Below are 17610 nucleotides of genomic sequence, written 5' to 3' on the forward strand. Positions count from 1 at the left end.
CAAGGATACACAAAAGCAGAGGGACTGGGAAGAGGAAAGAACGTCAGGGACAGAAAGGCGAGGCTGGCGAGCAGGAGAGAGAGAGGTGGAGAATGAAAAAACAGCCATGGTCAGAAGAACAGAAATGCAGAGAAGAAAAAATTACTTCCAGGCAGCAGGACAGAGGGACAGAGCAAGAGCAAAAATATCAAGAGGGAGAAGGACAGGTAACACACAGCAGGACGCTGCGGGAGTGAGAGGGAGGGAACACAGAGCAAAGCAGAAGAATGAAGAGAGAAAAAAAAAAACAACCCAGCAAACAGAAAGGGAACCAGACAGAACTAGGCAGCAGGACAGAGAGACGGAGAAAGAAAAAACAGGGACAAAGGGATAGAGAGGCAAAGAGAGGGATGGGGACCAGGACAGTGGGATACAAACAGGGAGTAGGACTCGAGATTGCAGAGAGAGAGGTCCAGGGAAGCAGGAAGAATGACAGAAAGAAAAAGGGGGCAGGGAGGTGGGGAGCAGGTCAGAGAGCCGGAGAAAGGAAAAACACTGCTGTGGAGCAGCAGAGGGGGACGGAGAAAGAGAAAGAGGGAGGGGGAGCAGGGCAGAGAAACAGAGAGAGAAAATAAACGATGGGGAGAAGGGCAGAGCACTAGGAAGAGGAAAATAAGACAAGGGAGAAGACCGAGGAGCTCAGAGAGAAAGAAGGGTCGAAAGGAAACGCCAGAGAGGTAGAGAAATCAAGAAAAACAGGGACGAGGAGCCTTGCAGAGACGGAGCACGAAAATGTAGGGCCGGTGAGCGCGAAAGAGGGAGAGAGAGACGGGGGCAGGGGGAGGAGATGAAGAAGAAAGGAGAGATAAAGATAGCAACGGAGCGCAGGACACACAGACAGGGAGAGAAAAAGGACAGTGAACAGGAAAAAAGGGACCGAGAAACAAAGAAAGGGTCAGATCTAGACAAAGAGACCAAGAAAGGGGCGGGGGGCGTGTGTGCAGGGAAACCCCAAAACAAACCAGCAAGGGGCTAGAGAACAGAGAGGGAGAGAAAGAGAAGAAAGGGCCATGAAGCAGGACAGAGAAGGAGAGAAAGGCAAAAAGGGAGAGCAAAAAGAGAGCCGGCTGGACAGGAAGGTACAGCAAGAAACGACCGGACAGCCAGCAGGACAGAGAAATAGAGACAGGGAGCCGGCTAGAGAAATTCTGAAGGGAGAAAAAGAGGGAGAGGGAGCAGAACACAAACACAGACAGAAGACGGGAGGTACAGGGAAAGGAAAACGAAAAAAAAAAAAAATCACAGCAGCGTGGGAGAAATAAGGATCCAGGGGACAGCTCGGGACGCAGAAGAGGGGCGACAGGGCCCCGAGGGCCCGCCACTCACCGCAGCTCTCGCTCTCCGCGCTGCCGGGAGACTCTGCCGCTTCAGACGCTTCTCTGTCCTGCTCTCCTCCATTCCTCTTCCGTAACTCCGGTCGCTTGGCTGTCCCCCACCTAAGAGAAAACGTCCATGTCTCGCAGCTCTTACGAGACAAGGCTCCCTACGCACGTAGCCGCGCTCGCGCGCTCCACAACCGTACCATGCTGCTGCTGGTGACACATACAGACCCTGCGGGGCACGCTGGCGGCCTGGCCTGCTGCGGGCTACCAAGAGGGAGCCTTCCTCACCCGCAGCGCCAGGCAGCCGCCAGCCAGGTGGCCTTCCATTTCTTCTTCTTCTTCAGCCTTCTCGGGACTCTCCAGCTTCAGCCGCGCCACCTCCTGTCCGCAGCCACTCAGCGCTCCGCCTCTCCCTTTTCGCCCCCACGCCGCCAGCACAGCGAGGCCCGGCACACGCAGCCCACACAAGCCTGGAGCGGGCGCAGCCAACGGCATCCCCAGGGCACGAACGGACAAACGCGTCCTCAGCGCGGCCCCTGCCACACACAAACAAGCAGCGGCGACCGCGTTCAGGGAGGCCGACGCACGCTCCAGGGCCAGCGTGCCGCCCGCACCACGGGCCTTGGGGGAGGCCGGGCGCTCCGGGACAGGCTTCAGGGGACGTGCTGCAGCTGGGGTCGGCTGCGCGGGGCGAGCGGGGCCGGGGGAGCGCTGCCGACTTGGGGGGGGGGGGGGTGCCCGCCTCCTTCTCCCCTTCCCTTCCGTCACCTCCCCCCTCTGGCCCCGGGGCTGCCCGCACCCGGCTCGCCTCCTGCAGCCTGCCGCAGCGGGCAGCTCCAAGCTTCCCGTCCCACCACCCTCGGGCAGCCACCACGCACCCGCCGGCGAGGAGCCCGCGCCTCACCGCTGGCCTCTCTGCTCCCCCGCCGCCCCGGCACCCGACACCAGCCCGCCGCCATGCTACTCCGCCGCGCCGCGCATGCGCCACGAGCCGACGATGCGCCGGAGGGGCCACACTCTGAGCCGAACGCCGGGCTGCAGTACCGCATTGCGGCCAGGGGGCGGCGCCAGCGGGGGCGGTGCTGGCGGGGGCGGGGGCGGTGCCAGCGGGGCGGGGGCGGTGCCAGCGAGGGCGGGGGCGGTGCCAGCGAGGGCGGTGCAAGGGGGGGGGTGCCAGCGGGGGCGGGGCCGGCGGGGGCGGGGGCGGTGCCAGCGAAGGCGGGGTCGGAGGGGGCGGGGGCGGTGCCGGCGGGGGCGGCGCCAGCGGGGGCGGGGGGGGCGCCAGCGGGGGCGGGGGGGGGCGCCAGCGGGGGCGGGGGGGGCGCCAGCGGGGGCGGGGGCGGCGCCAGCGGGGGCGGGGGCGGCGCCAGCGTGGGCGGGGGCGGCGCCAGCGGGGGCGGGGGCGGTGCCAGCGGGGGGCGGCGCCAGCGGGGGCGGCGCCAGCGGGGGCGGCGCCAGCGGGGGCGGGGGCGGCGCCAGCGGGGGCGGGGGGCGGCGCCAGCGGGGGCGGTGCAAGGGGGGCGGCGCCAGCGGGGGCGGCGCCGGCGGGGGCGGTGCCAGCGAAGGCGGGGTCGGAGGGGGCGGGGGCGGTGCCAGCAAGGGCGGGGGCGGTGCCAGCAAGGGCGGGGGCGGCGCCAGCGGGGGCGGGGGCGGCGCCAGCGGGGGCGGTGCAAGGAAGGCGGCGCCAGCGGGGGCGGGGGCGGTGCCAGCGGGGGCGGTGCAAGGGGGGCGGTGCCAGCGGAGGCGGTGCCGGCGGGGGCGGTGCCAGCGAAGGCGGGGTCGGAGGGGGGCGGGGGCGGCGCCAGCGGGGGGCGGGGGCGGCGCCAGCGGGGGCGGGGGCGGCGCCAGCGGGGGCGGGGGCGGCGCCAGCGGGGGCGGGGGCGGCGCCGGCGGGGGCGGTGCCAGCGCGGGCGGGGGCGGTGCCAGCGCGGGCGGGGGCGGTGCCAGCGGGGGCGGGGGCGGCGCCGGCGCCCAGCGGGGGCGGCCCCGGCGCCCAGCGGGGGCGGTGCCCAGCGGGGGCGGCCCCGAGCGGGGGCGGTGCCGAGCGCCTGCTCCGGCTCCGAGCAGACCCCGACTCGCGGCTCCGACACGGCGCCGCACCCCCGCCGCTCCTTGCCCCCGACACGGACCCCGCCCTCCCGGGCGCTTTTCCCCGGGACCCGCCGCTCCATCCAACCCCCCCCCCCATACCCCGCGCTCACCTTCTCCCTCACTGCAGCCGCAACCCGGCTATGGCTCCGCTCCTCCTTCGGCTCGCATCGGGTCCTCCACAGCTACCCGGGGCACGGCAGCACCAGGCCCTCCACCGGCAGAGGGAGGGGCCGTCGCCATCAGACCCGCTGCCCGCACCTGGGGCTCTCCCGGCCCCGGCCCACGGCTGGAGTCCACGATGCCGTCATTGGGCAAACACAAAGACTCTCTGAAGCCCTTTGGGCACTTCAGCAAGCAGGCAGGCGTTCCTTATTGCAGCGCCGGACACACAGGGCACGGCTCCAACCAGCGCGCAAAGCACCTGCGCCACCCGAGCGGCAGTACGGAACTTTGCTCACCGGGTGGCAGCAGCGAGCTCTTGGACACGGCGCCACCGCGCATTGGCGCCGCCCGAGCCGCAGTACCGAACTTTGCTCACCGGGTGGCAGCAGCGAGCCCTTGGACACGGCGCCACCGCGCATTGGCGCCGCCCGAGACGCCAGTACCGAACTTTGATCACCGGGTGGCAGCAGCGATCGTACCGGCCCCTCCACGGCCACCCGGGCCACGGCAGCACCGGGCCCTCCACCTGCAGAGGGAGGGGCCGTCGCCATCAGACCCGCTGCCCGCACCTGGGGCTCCCCCGGCCCCGGCCCACGGATGGAGCCCGGCAGGAACAGGGGGCCGTCGCCCCAGCCCCACAGCCCGTCCCCTCCTCCCCTGGCCTCTGGCGCAGCCCCTCGTCCCGTGCAAACCAAGCACAAACGCAGCCGCGAGGGCAAAAGGGACCGCAGGTCTTTACTCAGTCACGCACCCAGCCAGTCCCGGGAGCCGCTCTGCTCCGGGGCTCGCGGCCCCCGACGCTCCCTCTGCCCCTCCGACACCTCGGCACTCCTTCCCGCAGCTGCGCCCGTTGCTCCAGCGGCGAACAGTCCGTCCGTCGCCTCCCGGAGCGACGCGCTGCTCGGCAGAGGCTGCCAAAAATGAGGAGCAGGGTGCAGGCCACTACAAGAGAGGAGAAAAGTGACAGGTGGCTGGACAGCGGCGGTGGAACGAGAAAGCACGAAGCAGGGAAAGGGGCAGCGAGAGAAGGATGGGGACAGGCAGTCCCACAGAGATGGAGAAAGAAGCAGCAGCAAGAGAGGAAGAGCGGCAGCAGAAAGAAGAAGAGGGAGCAGGACACAGACCGAAAATGAAGAACGGGGAGCAGGAAGGAGATGCAAAAAAAAAACCCTGCAGCATGACAGAGGAAAAAAGAATAGCGGCAGGGACCTGGACAAAGAGAGATGAGGAAACAGAATAGAATAGACATGGAGAAAGCAGTAGATCTGTGATGTGCTACGGAGCCGAGAAGGAAGGCCTCGAATCAAGGGACGAGGAGCCAGACAGAGAGCACCAAAGACAGCAAAAGTACTGACAGGCTACAGAGTAGGAGGAAAGCAAAACTAGTAACCGGGAGCTGAACAGAAAGAGGGGAAGAAGGAAAAAAATGCCACGGGCTGCAGGGCAGAAAGAGGGAGGACTTCAAAGATGGGGACAAGTCAGAGACAGATGGAGAAAGAAGGTACACAAGAGCAGAAAAAAAAGTAGTCGTAGCAGTGGGGGAAAGAGAGGGAGCCGGGGAGGGCCCAGGATGCAGAAGAGGGGTGACAGGGCCCCGAGGGCCCAGGACTCACCGCAGCTCTCACTCTCGGTGCTGCCGGGAGACTCTGACACTTCAGATGTTTCTCTCTCCTTCTCTCTTCCCTTCTTCTTCCGCAACTCCAATCGTTTGGCTCTCCTCCACCTGAGAGAAAATGCATGTGGCTGTCTTAGAGCTCATACGAGACGTGGCTTCCTAGACAAGAAGCCTCACTGCACACTATATGCAGGAACAGGACAGAGAAAAAGAGAGAATATGATGAGTGGGAAGCAGAACACACGGATCGAGAGAGAACTTGAATCAGAGGAGTAAACAAGGCAGGAAAGAGAGATAAAGACAGGGAAGAAGCCACAAGAAAAGGGCCTTTCTGGCCTCTACTCGCACCCCCCGGCCTCCCTTTTTTTCTGGCCTCTACTCTCGCCCCCAGCCTCCCACCCCTCTGCAGCCTCCCACTCCTTTCCGGCCTCCCTTTTTTTCTGGCCTCTACTCTCGCCCCCAGTCTCCCACCCCTCTGCAGCCTCCCACTCCTTTCCGGCCTCCCTTTTTTTCTGGCCTCTACTCTCGCCCCCAGCCTCCCACCCCTCTGCAGCCTCCACCCCTTTCCGGCCTCCCTTTTTTTCTGGCCTCTACTCTCGCCCCCAGCCTCCCACCCCTCTGCAGCCTCCCACCCCTTTCCGGCCTCCTTTTTTTTCTGGCCTCTACTCCCCCTCCTCGGCCCCCCCCCCCCCCCCCCCCCCCCAGCCTCCCACCCCTCGATAGCCTCCTACCTCCCATTTTGCTGGCCTCTACTTAATTCAGCTTCCCACCCCTCTGCAACCTCCTACCTCTTTCCAGCCTCCACTCCGCCCCCCCAGCTTCCCACCCTTTTTCAGCCTCCCACCACCGTCCCACGCAGTGCAGGACACACTGACAGAGAGAGAAAAAGGACAGGCAACAGGAAGAAACGTACTAAGAAACAAAGAAAGGGTCAGACGAAGAAGGGGGTGGGTGGTCAGGGTTGGAACCCCAACACAAACCAGCAAGGGGATAGAGGACAGACAGAGAGGAAGACAAGAACGGGCCGGGAAGCAGGAAGAGAAGGAGAGAAAGGCAAAAAGGGAGAGCCGGCTGCACAGGCAGGTACAGCAAGAAACGACCGGACAGGCAGCAGCATCGAGAAAGAGAGACAGAAAAATTGGGGACAGGAAGCAGGACAGAGGGACGGCGAGAGGAAACAAGGGCCAGGGAGCAGGACAGCGGTGGAAAAAGAGGCACTGGGGCAGTAGGACAGAAAGAGAAGGAAGAAAGCCCAGAACAAGGATGGGGAATAACAGCAAAGGGAAAGAGAAGGACAAGGAGCGGGACAGATTGTCAGAGAAAGACAGGGACAGGGAGCGGGACAAGGTGATACTGAGAGAGAAAAAGGGGACGAGGAGGCAGGACAAAGTGAAAGACAGGCACAAGTAAGAGACGGGGGAGCAGGACAGAGACGGAGGGGGAAAAGCCTCAGCTGGGCAGCAGGAGAGAGAGGCGGAGAAGGGAAAAAACAGCACCGGGCTGAGGGACCCTGAGGGAGGAATTAAAAAACAAACACAGGGAGCAGGACAAAATGACAGAGAGAGAGAAAAGGGACAGAGCAGGACAGCATTGGGGGAGAAATGCGACCGTGACGGGCAGCGGGAGAGAGGTATGGAGAAAGAAAAAAAATACCGAGGAAGAGAGAAAGGAAACAAGGGACAGCGAGCTGCACAGGGGGATAGAGAAAGAAAGGATGGGAGAGGGAATGGCGCAGAGAGAGAAAGGCAGAAAAAACAGCAAGAGGAAGCAGGGCAAAAGGACAGCAAGAGGAAAAAGGAAAGGGACAGGGAGCTGGACAGAGATGGGAAAAAAAGCAGCGGGGACACACGAAAAGAGACAGAAAGAGAAGGGCACAAAAGGATAGATCAGGACAGCGGCAGGATGGAGACGCACAACAAAACCTGGGACGGTCAACCTGGGTGGGCGGGGAGCGGGTCAGAGAGCCGGAGAAAGGAAAAACACTGCTGTGGAGCAGCAGAGGTGGACGGAGAAAGAGAAAGAGGGAGGGGGAGCAGGGCAGAGAAACGGAGAGAGAAAATAAACGATGGGGAGAAGGGCAGAGCACTAGGAAGAGGAAAATAAGACAAGGGAGAAGACCGAGGAGCTCAGAGAGAAAGAAGGGTCGAAAGGAAACGCCAGAGAGGTAGAGAAATCAAGAAATACAGGGACGAGGAGGCTTGCAGAGACGGAGCACGAAAATGTAGGGCCGGTGAGCGCGAAAGAGGGAGAGACGGGGGCAGGGGGAGGAGATGAAGAAGAAAGGAGAGATAAAGATAGCAACGGAGCGCAGGACACACAGACAGGGAGAGAAAAAGGACAGTGAACAGGAAAAAAGGGACCGAGAAACAAAGAAAGGGTCAGATCTAGACAAAGAGACCAAGAAAGGGGCGGGGGGCGTGTGTGCAGGGAAACCCCAAAACAAACCAGCAAGGGGCTAGAGAACAGAGAGGGAGAGAAAGAGAAGAAAGGGCCATGAAGCAGGACAGAGAAGAGAGAAAGGCAAAAAGGGAGAGCAAAAAGAGAGCCGGCTGGACAGGGAGGTACAGCAAGAAACAACCGGACAGCCAGCAGGACAGAGAAATAGAGACAGGGAGCCGGCTAGAGAAATTCTGAAGGAAGAAAAAGAGGGAGAGGGAGCAGAACACAAACACAGACAGAAGACGGGAGGTACAGGGAAAGGAAAACAAAAGGAAAAAGAAAAAAAAAAAAAAATCACAGCAGCGTGGGAGAGAGAAGGATCCAGGGGAGGGCCCGGGACGCAAAAGAGGGGCGACAGGGCCCCGAGGGCCCGCCACTCACCGCAGCTCTCGCTCTCCGCGCTCCCGGGAGACTCTGCCGCTTCAGACGCTTCTCTGTCCTGCTCTCCTCCATTCCTCTTCCGTAACTCCGGTCGCTTGGCTGTCCCCCACCTAAGAGAAAACGTCCATGTCTCGCAGCTCTTACGAGACAAGGATCCCTAGGCATGTAGCCTCGCTTGCTCGCGCGCTACGCGCAGGAACAGCACAGAGGGAAAGAGAGAGAAACAGAGAACGACGAGCGGGCAGCAGAACTGACGGATCAAGAGAGAAACTGAATCGGAGGAATAAAGAACACTGGAGGGAGACACAAGTAGAGCGAACAAGCCAGATGGACGGGGGCAGGAGACACACAGATCAGGCCAAAGAGGTGGAGAAAGTAAAATCGGTGATGGGCTGCAGGATGATAGAAAAGGCCACGGTTCAGCACAGAGGAGAACAACGGGACAGCAAGCTGGACAGGGGCATATAGCGAGAAACAAAGGGACAGGCAGCAGTATGGAGATACACAGACAAAGAGTTACGGGGAGGATGGAGGACAGAGAGAACAAGAGAAAAGGGACAGGGAGGGGGGCACAGATGGAGAAAGAAACATTGCAGAGAGCGACAGGGCAGAGGCAGAGAGGTAGAGCAAAGGAAGAAAAAAGTAGCGACGAGTAAGAGGCCAGAGGGACAAGGAAAAGCCAGGAGGAAGGACAGAGTGAGAGAGAAAACAGGTGAGGGACACAACGCCAGACTGTGAAACAGAGAGCGCAACAGGGAGCAGGACGCTGGGACAGACAGCAAACGAGAGCAACAGAGAGAACGGCAGCGAGGCGGAGCACGAGAGAAAACAGGGACTGAGAGCAAGACCGAGGGGTGAAGCAATAAATAACGGGGCTGGGGAGCAGGACAGCAGAAGAGAGAGACAGAGAGGGGGACACATAAGACAACCGCAAACTGAGAGGGAGAAGGAGAAGAGCACAGAGGGTCACAGACAAAAAGAGAGGGACGGCAGAAAGAGAAAAACAAGACGAGGCAGAAGGACTGAGGAGCAGAGAGAAAAAGGGTACGGGGAAAAGGACAGAGATGCAGAAAACAAGGAAAGCCTGGAGCACAGGGCAAAACTGACAAGGACAGGGAGCGGGACAAAGGGATGGAGGAGTTAAAAACAGCGATGGGCCGCAGCACAGAGGAAGAGAGAGAAAAAGAGCAAGAGCAGCAAGGGAAGAAGAGTGACAGAAGGGTGTTGACAGGGACACGTACAAAGGGGGCTTGGGGGACACAGACATCGGAAGGGTAGAAAGGAAAGGGAGGGATGGGGAGCAAGACAGCGTGACAGAGCGAGACAGAGGGAGTGGAGTGCAAGGATACACAAAAGCAGAGGGACTGGGAAGAGGAAAGAACGTCAGGGACAGAAAGGCGAGGCTGGCGAGCAGGAGAGAGAGAGGTGGAGAATGAAAAAACAGCCATGGTCAGAAGAACAGAAATGCAGAGAAGAAAAAATTACTTCCAGGCAGCAGGACAGAGGGACAGAGCAAGAGCAAAAATATCAAGAGGGAGAAGGACAGGTAACACACAGCAGGACGCTGCGGGAGTGAGAGGGAGGGAACACAGAGCAAAGCAGAAGAATGAAGAGAGAAAAAAAAAAACAACCCAGCAAACAGAAAGGGAACCAGACAGAAACTAGGCAGCAGGACAGAGAGACGGAGAAAGAAAAAACAGGGACAAAGGGATAGAGAGGCAAAGAGAGGGATGGGGACCAGGACAGTGGGATACAAACAGGGAGTAGGACTCGAGATTGCAGAGAGAGAGGTCCAGGGAAGCAGGAAGAATGACAGAAAGAAAAAGGGGGCAGGGAGGTGGGGAGCAGGTCAGAGAGCGGAGAAAGGAAAAACACTGCTGTGGAGCAGCAGAGGGGGATGGAGAAAGAGAAAGAGGGAGGGGGAGCAGGGCAGAGAAACAGAGAGAGAAAATAAACGATGGGGAGAAGGGCAGAGCACTAGGAAGAGGAAAATAAGACAAGGGAGAAGACCGAGGAGCTCAGAGAGAAAGAAGGGTCGAAAGGAAACGCCAGAGAGGTAGAGAAATCAAGAAAAACAGGGACGAGGAGCCTTGCAGAGACGGAGCACGAAAATGTAGGGCCGGTGAGCGCGAAAGAGGGAGAGAGAGACAGGGGGGAGGAGATGAAGAAGAAAGGAGAGATAAAGATAGCAACGGAGCGCAGGACACACAGACAGGGGAGAGAAAAAGGACAGTGAACAGGAAAAAAGGGACCGAGAAACAAAGAAAGGGTCAGATCTAGACAAAGAGACCAAGAAAGGGGCGGGGGGGCGTGTGTGCAGGGAAACCCCAAAACAAACCAGCAAGGGGCTAGAGAACAGAGAGGGAGAGAAAGAGAAGAAAGGGCCATGAAGCAGGACAGAGAAGGAGAGAAAGGCAAAAAGGGAGAGCAAAAAGAGAGCCGGCTGGACAGGAAGGTACAGCAAGAAACGACTGGACAGCCAGCAGGACAGAGAAATAGAGAAAGGGAGCCGGCTAGAGAAATTCTGAAGGAGAAAAAGAGGGAGAGGGAGCAGAACACAAACACAGACAGAAGACGGGAGGTACAGGGAAAGGAAAAAGAAAAAAAAAAAAAAATCACAGCAGCGTGGGAGAAATAAGGATCCAGGGGGACAGCTCGGGGACGCAGAAGAGGGGCGACAGGGCCCCGAGGGCCCGCCACTCACCGCAGCTCTCGCTCTCCGCGCATCCCGGGAGACTCTGCCGCTTCAGACGCTTCTCTGTCCTGCTCTCCTCCATTCCTCTTCCGTAACTCCGGTCGCTTGGCTGTCCCCCACCTAAGAGAAAACGTCCATGTCTCGCAGCTCTTACGAGACAAGGCTCCCTACGCACGTAGCCGCGCTCGCGCGCGCTCCACAACCGTACCATGCTGCTGCTGGTGACACATACAGACCCCTGCGGGGGCACGCTGGCGGCCTGGCCTGCTGCGGGCTACCAAGAGGGAGCCTTCACTCACCCGCAGCGCCAGGCAGCCGCCAGCCAGGTGGCCTTCCATTTCTTCTTCTTCTTCAGCCTTCTCGGGACTCTCCAGCTTCAGCGCGCCACCTCCTGTCCGCAGCCACTCAGCGCTCCGCCTCTCCCTTTTTCGCCCCCACGCCGCCAGCACAGCGAGGCCCGGCACACGCAGCCCACACAAGCCTGGAGCGGGCGCAGCCAACGGCATCCCCAGGGCACGAACGGACAAAACGCGTCCTCAGCGCGGCCCCTGCCACACACAAACAAGCAGCGGCGACCGCGTTCAGGGAGGCCGACGCACGCTCCAGGGCCAGCGTGCCGCCCGCACCACGGGCCTTGGGGGAGGCCGGGCGCTCCGGGACAGGCTTCAGGGGACGTGCTGCAGCTGGGGGCGGCTGCGCGGGGCGAGCGGGACCGGGGGAGCGCTGCCGACTTGGGGGGGGGGGGGTGCCCGCCTCCTTCTCCCCTTCCCTTCCGTCACCTCCCCCCTCTGGCCCCGGGGGCTGCCCGCACCCGGCCTCGCCTCCTGCAGCCTGCCGCAGGCGGGCAGCTCAAGCTTCCCGTCCACACCACCTCTCGGGCAGCCACCACGCACCCCCGCACCCGCCGGCGAGGAGCCCGCGCCTCACCGCTGGCCTCTCTGCTCCCCCGCCGCCCCGGCAACCCGACACCAGCCCGCCGCCATGCTACTCCGCCGCGCCGCGCATGCGCCACGAGCCGACGGCGCGCCGGAGGGGCCACACTCTGAGCCGAACGCCGGGCTGCAGGTACCGCATTGCGGCCAGGGGGCGGCGCCAGCGGGGGCGGTGCCGGCGGGGGGCGGGGCGGTGCCAGCGTGGGCGGGGGCGGCGCCAGCGTGGCCGGGGGCGGCGCCAGCGGGGGGCGGTGCAAGGGGGGCGGCGGCAGCGGGGGCGGGGGCGGCGCCAGAGGGGCGGGGGCGGTGCCAGCGAGGGGCGGGGGGCGGTGCCAGCGAGGGCGGGGGCGTGCCAGCGAGGGCGGTGCAAGGGGGGGTGCCAGCGGGGGCGGGACCGGGAGGGGGCGGGGGCGGTGCCAGCGAAGGCGGGTCGGAGGGGGCGCGGGCGTGCCGGCGGGGGCGGCGCCAGCGGGGGCGGGGGCCGCGCCAGCGGGGGCGGGGGCGGTGCCAGCGGGGGCGGAGGCCAGCGGGGGCGGGGGCGGCGCCAGCAAAGGCGGGGGCGGCGCCAGCGGGGGCGGGGGCGGCGCCGGCGCCCAGCGGGGGCGGCCACGGCGCCCAGCGGGGGCGGTGCCCAGCGGGGGCGGTGCAAGGGGGGCGGCGCCAGCGGGGGCGGGGGGCCGGTGCCAGCGGGGGCGGGGACGGCGCCAGCGGGGGCGGGGGCGGCGCCAGCGGGGGCGGTGCAAGGGGGGCGGCGCCAGCGGGGGCGGTGCAAGGGGGGGCGGCGCCAGCGGGGGGCGGGGGCGGTGCCAGCGAGGGCGGGGGCGGTGCCAGCGGGGGCGGTGCCAGGGGGGCGGCGCCAGCGGGGGCGGCCGCCACCGGGGGCGGGGGCGGTGCCAGCGAGGGCGGGGTCGGAGGGGGCGGGGGGCGGTGCCAGCGGAGGTGGGGGCGGTGCCAGCGGGGGGCGGGGGCGGTGCCAGCGGGGGCGGGGGCGGCGCCAGCGGGGGCGGCGCCAGCGGGGGCGGGGGCGGTGCCAGCTGGGGGCGGGGGCGGCGCCAGCGGGGCGGCGCCAGCGGGGGCGGGGGGCGGTGCCAGCGGGGGCGGGGGCGGTGCCAGCGGGGGCGGGGGCGGTGCCAGCGAGGGCGGGGGGCGGTGCCAGCGGGGGCGGTGCAAGGGGGGCGGCGCCAGCGGGGGCGGGGCCGCGAGGGCGGGGGCGGTGCCAGCGAAGGCGGGGTCGGAGGGGGCGGGGGCGGTGCCAGCGGGGGCGGGGGCAGTGCCAACGGGGGCGGGGGCGGCGCCAGCGAAGGCGGGGGCGGCGCCAGCAAAGGCGGGGGCGGTGCCAGCGGGGGCGGGGGCGGCGCCGGCGCCCAGCGGGGGCGGCCCCGGCGCCCAGCGGGGGCGGTGCCCAGCGGGGGCGGCCCCGAGCGGGGGCGGTGCCGAGCGCCTGCTCCGGCTCCGAGCAGACCCCGACTCGCGGCTCCGACCACGGCGCCGCACCCCCGCCGCTCCTTGCCCCCCGACACGGAACCCCGCCTCCCGGCGCTTTTCACCCGGGACCCCGCCGCTCCATCCAACCCCCCCCCCCATTACCCCCGCGCTCACCTTCTCCCTCACTGCAGCCGCAACCCGGCTATGGCTCCGCTCCTCCTTCGGCTCGCATCGGGTCCTCCACAGCTACCCGGGGCACGGCAGCACCAGGCCCTCCACCGGCAGAGGGAGGGGCCGTCGCCATCAGACCCGCTGCCCGCACCTGGGGCTCTCCCGGCCCCGGCCCACGGCTGGAGTCCACGATGCCGTCATTGGGCAAACACAAAGACTCTCTGAAGCCCTTTGGGCACTTCAGCAAGCAGGCAGGCGTTCCTTATTGCAGCGCCGGACACACAGGGCACGGCTCCAACCAGCGCGCAAAGCACCTGCGCCACCCGAGCGGCAGTACGGAACTTTGCTCACCGGGTGGCAGCAGCGAGCTCTTGGACACGGCGCCACCGCGCATTGGCGCCGCCCGAGCCGCAGTACCGAACTTTGCTCACCTGGGTGGCAGCAGCGAGCCCTTGGACACGGCGCCACCGCGCATTGGCGCCGCCCGAGACGCCAGTACCGAACTTTGATCACCGGGTGGCAGCAGCGATCGTACCGGCCCCTCCACGGCCACCCGGGCCACGGCAGCACCGGGCCCTCCACCTGCAGAGGGAGGGGCCGTCGCCATCAGACCCGCTGCCCGCACCTGGGGCTCCCCCGGCCCCGGCCCACGGATGGAGCCCGGCAGGAACAGGGGGCCGTCGCCCCAGCCCCACAGCCCGTCCCCTCCTCCCCTGGCCTCTGGCGCAGCCCCTCGTCCCGTGCAAACCAAGCACAAACGCAGCCGCGAGGGCAAAAGGGACCGCAGGTCTTTACTCAGTCACGCACCCAGCCAGTCCCGGGAGCCGCTCTGCTCCGGGGCTCGCGGCCCCCGACGCTCCCTCTGCCCCTCCGACACCTCGGCACTCCTTCCCGCAGCTGCGCCCGTTGCTCCAGCGGCGAACAGTCCGTCCGTCGCCTCCCGGAGCGACGCGCTGCTCGGCAGAGGCTGCCAAAAATGAGGAGCAGGGTGCAGGCCACTACAAGAGAGGAGAAAAGTGACAGGTGGCTGGACAGCGGCGGTGGAACGAGAAAGCACGAAGCAGGGAAAGGGGCAGCGAGAGAAGGATGGGGACAGGCAGTCCCACAGAGATGGAGAAAGAAGCAGCAGCAAGAGAGGAAGAGCGGCAGCAGAAAGAAGAAGAGGGAGCAGGACACAGACCGAAAATGAAGAACGGGGAGCAGGAAGGAGATGCAAAAAAAAACCCTGCAGCATGACAGAGGAAAAAAGAATAGCGGCAGGGACCTGGACAAAGAGAGATGAGGAAACAGAATAGAATAGACATGGAGAAAGCAGTAGATCTGTGATGTGCTACGGAGCCGAGAAGGAAGGCCTCGAATCAAGGGACGAGGAGCCAGACAGAGAGCACCAAAGACAGCAAAAGTACTGACAGGCTACAGAGTAGGAGGAAAGCAAAACTAGTAACCGGGAGCTGAACAGAAAGAGGGGAAGAAGGAAAAAAATGCCACGGGCTGCAGGGCAGAAAGAGGGAGGACTTCAAAGATGGGGACAAGTCAGAGACAGATGGAGAAAGAAGGTACACAAGAGCAGAAAAAAAAGTAGTCGTAGCAGTGGGGGAAAGAGAGGGAGCCGGGGAGGGCCCAGGATGCAGAAGAGGGGTGACAGGGCCCCGAGGGCCCAGGACTCACCGCAGCTCTCACTCTCGGTGCTGCCGGGAGACTCTGACACTTCAGATGTTTCTCTCTCCTTCTCTCTTCCCTTCTTCTTCCGCAACTCCAATCGTTTGGCTCTCCTCCACCTGAGAGAAAATGCATGTGGCTGTCTTAGAGCTCATACGAGACGTGGCTTCCTAGACAAGAAGCCTCACTGCACACTATATGCAGGAACAGGACAGAGAAAAAGAGAGAATATGATGAGTGGGAAGCAGAACACACGGATCGAGAGAGAACTTGAATCAGAGGAGTAAACAAGGCAGGAAAGAGACAGGGAAGAAGCCACAAGAAAAGGGCCTTTCTGGCCTCTACTCGCACCCCCCCGGCCTCCCTTTTTTCTGGCCTCTACTCTCGCCCCCCAGCCTCCCACCCCTCTGCAGCCTCCCACTCCTTTCCGGCCTCCCTTTTTTTCTGGCCTCTACTCTCGCCCCCAGCCTCCCACCCCTCTGCAGCCTCCCACTCCTTTCCGCCTCCCTTTTTTTCTGGCCTCATACTCTCGCCCCCAGCCTCCACCCCTCTGCAGCCTCCCACCCCTTTCCGGCCTCCCTTTTTTTCTGGCCTCTACTCTCGCCCCCAGCCTCCCACCCCTCTGCAGCCTCCCACCCCTTTCCGGCCTCCTTTTTTTTCTGGCCTCTACTCCCCCCTCCTCGGCCCCCCCCCCCCCAGCCTCCCACCCCTCGATAGCCTCCTACCTCCCATTTTGCTGGCCTCTACTTAATTCAGCTTCCCACCCCTCTGCAACCTCCTACCTCTTTCCAGCCTCCACTCCGCCCCCCCAGCTTCCCACCCTTTTTCAGCCTCCCACCACCGTCCCACGCAGTGCAGGACACACTGACAGAGAGAGAAAAAGGACAGGCAACAGGAAGAAACGTACTAAGAAACAAAGAAAGGGTCAGACGAAGAAGGGGGTGGGTGGTCAGGGTTGGAACCCCAACACAAACCAGCAAGGGGATAGAGGACAGACAGAGAGGAAGACAAGAACGGGCCGGGAAGCAGGAAGAGAAGGAGAGAAAGGCAAAAAGGGAGAGCCGGCTGCACAGGCAGGTACAGCAAGAAACGACCGGACAGGCAGCAGCATCGAGAAAGAGAGACAGAAAAACTGGGGACAGGAAGCAGGACAGAGGGACGGCGAGAGGAAACAAGGGCCAGGGAGCAGGACAGCGGTGGAAAAAGAGGCACTGGGGCAGTAGGACAGAAAGAGAAGGAAGAAAGGCCAGAACAAGGACGGGGAATAACAGCAAAGGGAAAGAGAAGGACAAGGAGCGGGACAGATTGTCAGAGAAAGACAGGGACAGGGAGCGGGACAAGGTGATACTGAGAGAGAAAAAGGGGACGAGGAGGCAGGACAAAGTGAAAGACAGGCACAAGTAAGAGACGGGGGAGCAGGACAGAGACGGAGGGGGAAAAGCCTCAGCTGGGCAGCAGGAGAGAGAGGCGGAGAAGGAAAAAACAGCACCGGGCTGAGGGACCCTGAGGGAGGAATTAAAAAACAAACACAGGGAGCAGGACAAAATGACAGAGAGAGAGAAAAGGGACAGAGCAGGACAGCATTGGGGGGGAGAAATGCGACCGTGACGGGCAGCGGGAGAGAGGTATGGAGAAAGAAAAAAAATACCGAGGAAGAGAGAAAGCAAACAAGGGACAGCGAGCTGCACAGGGGGATAGAGAAAGAAAGGATGGGAGAGGGGAATGGCGCAGAGAGAGAAAGGCAGAAAAAAACAGCAAGAGGAAGCAGGGCAAAAGGACAGCAAGAGGAAAAAGGAAAGGGACAGGGAGCTGGACAGAGATGGGAAAAAAAAGCAGCGGGGACACACGACAAAGAGACAGAAAGAGAAGGGCACAAAAGGATAGATCAGGACAGCGGCAGGATGGAGACGCACAACAAAACCTGGGACGGTCAACCTGGGTGGGCGGGGAGCGGGTCAGAGAGCCGGGAGAAAGGAAAAACACTGCTGTGGAGCAGCAGAGGGGGACGGAGAAAGAAAGAGAGGGACGGGGAGCAGGGCAGAGAAACGGAGAGAGAAAATAAGCGATGGGGAGAAGGGCAGAGCACTAGGAAGAGGAAAATAAGACAAGGGAGAAGACCGAGGAGCTCAGAGAGAAAGAAGGGTCGAAAGGAAACGCCAGAGAGGTAGAGAAATCAAGAAAAACAGGACGAGGAGGCTTGCAGAGACGGAGCACGAAAATGTAGGGCCGGTGAGCGCGAAAGAGGGAGAGAGAGACGGGGGCAGGGGGAGGAGATGAAGAAGAAAGGAGAGATAAAGATGGCAACAGAGCGCAGGACACACAGACAGAGAGAGAAAAAGGACAGTGAACAGGAAAAAAGGGACCGAGAAACAAAGAAAGGGTCAGATCTAGACAAAGCGACCAAGAAAGGGGCGGGGGGGGCGTGTGTGCAGGGAAACCCCAAAACAAACCAGCAAGGGGCTAGAGAACAGAGAGGGAGAGAAAGAGAAGAAAGGGCCATGAAGCAGGACAGAGAAGAGAGAAAGGCAAAAAGGGAGAGCAAAAAGAGAGCCGGCTGGACAGGGAGGTACAGCAAGAAACGACCGGACAGCCAGCAGGACAGAGAAATAGAGACAGGGAGCCGGCTAGAGAAATTCTGAAGGGAGAAAAAGAGGGAGAGGGAGCAGAACACAAAACACA

At 62.8% G+C, this 17610-nt stretch overlaps 1 long non-coding RNA gene across 1 annotated transcript; it reads right to left on the reverse strand.

Annotated features, from left to right (window-relative positions):
- Positions 1-1369: 1369 nt before the first annotated feature.
- Positions 1370-10781, reverse strand: LOC142359282 (uncharacterized). Its single transcript, XR_012762230.1, has 4 exons — positions 10754-10781; positions 8050-8159; positions 3563-5337; positions 1370-1475 (listed from the first exon to the last, which is right to left on the reverse strand). It is a non-coding gene; the product is annotated as an uncharacterized LOC142359282 (long non-coding RNA).
- Between the last annotated feature and the right edge of the window lie 6829 nt (positions 10782-17610).

This window comes from Opisthocomus hoazin, unplaced genomic scaffold (assembly GCF_030867145.1).
Source record: "Opisthocomus hoazin isolate bOpiHoa1 unplaced genomic scaffold, bOpiHoa1.hap1 HAP1_SCAFFOLD_189, whole genome shotgun sequence".
Lineage (NCBI taxonomy): Eukaryota > Metazoa > Chordata > Aves > Opisthocomiformes > Opisthocomidae > Opisthocomus > Opisthocomus hoazin.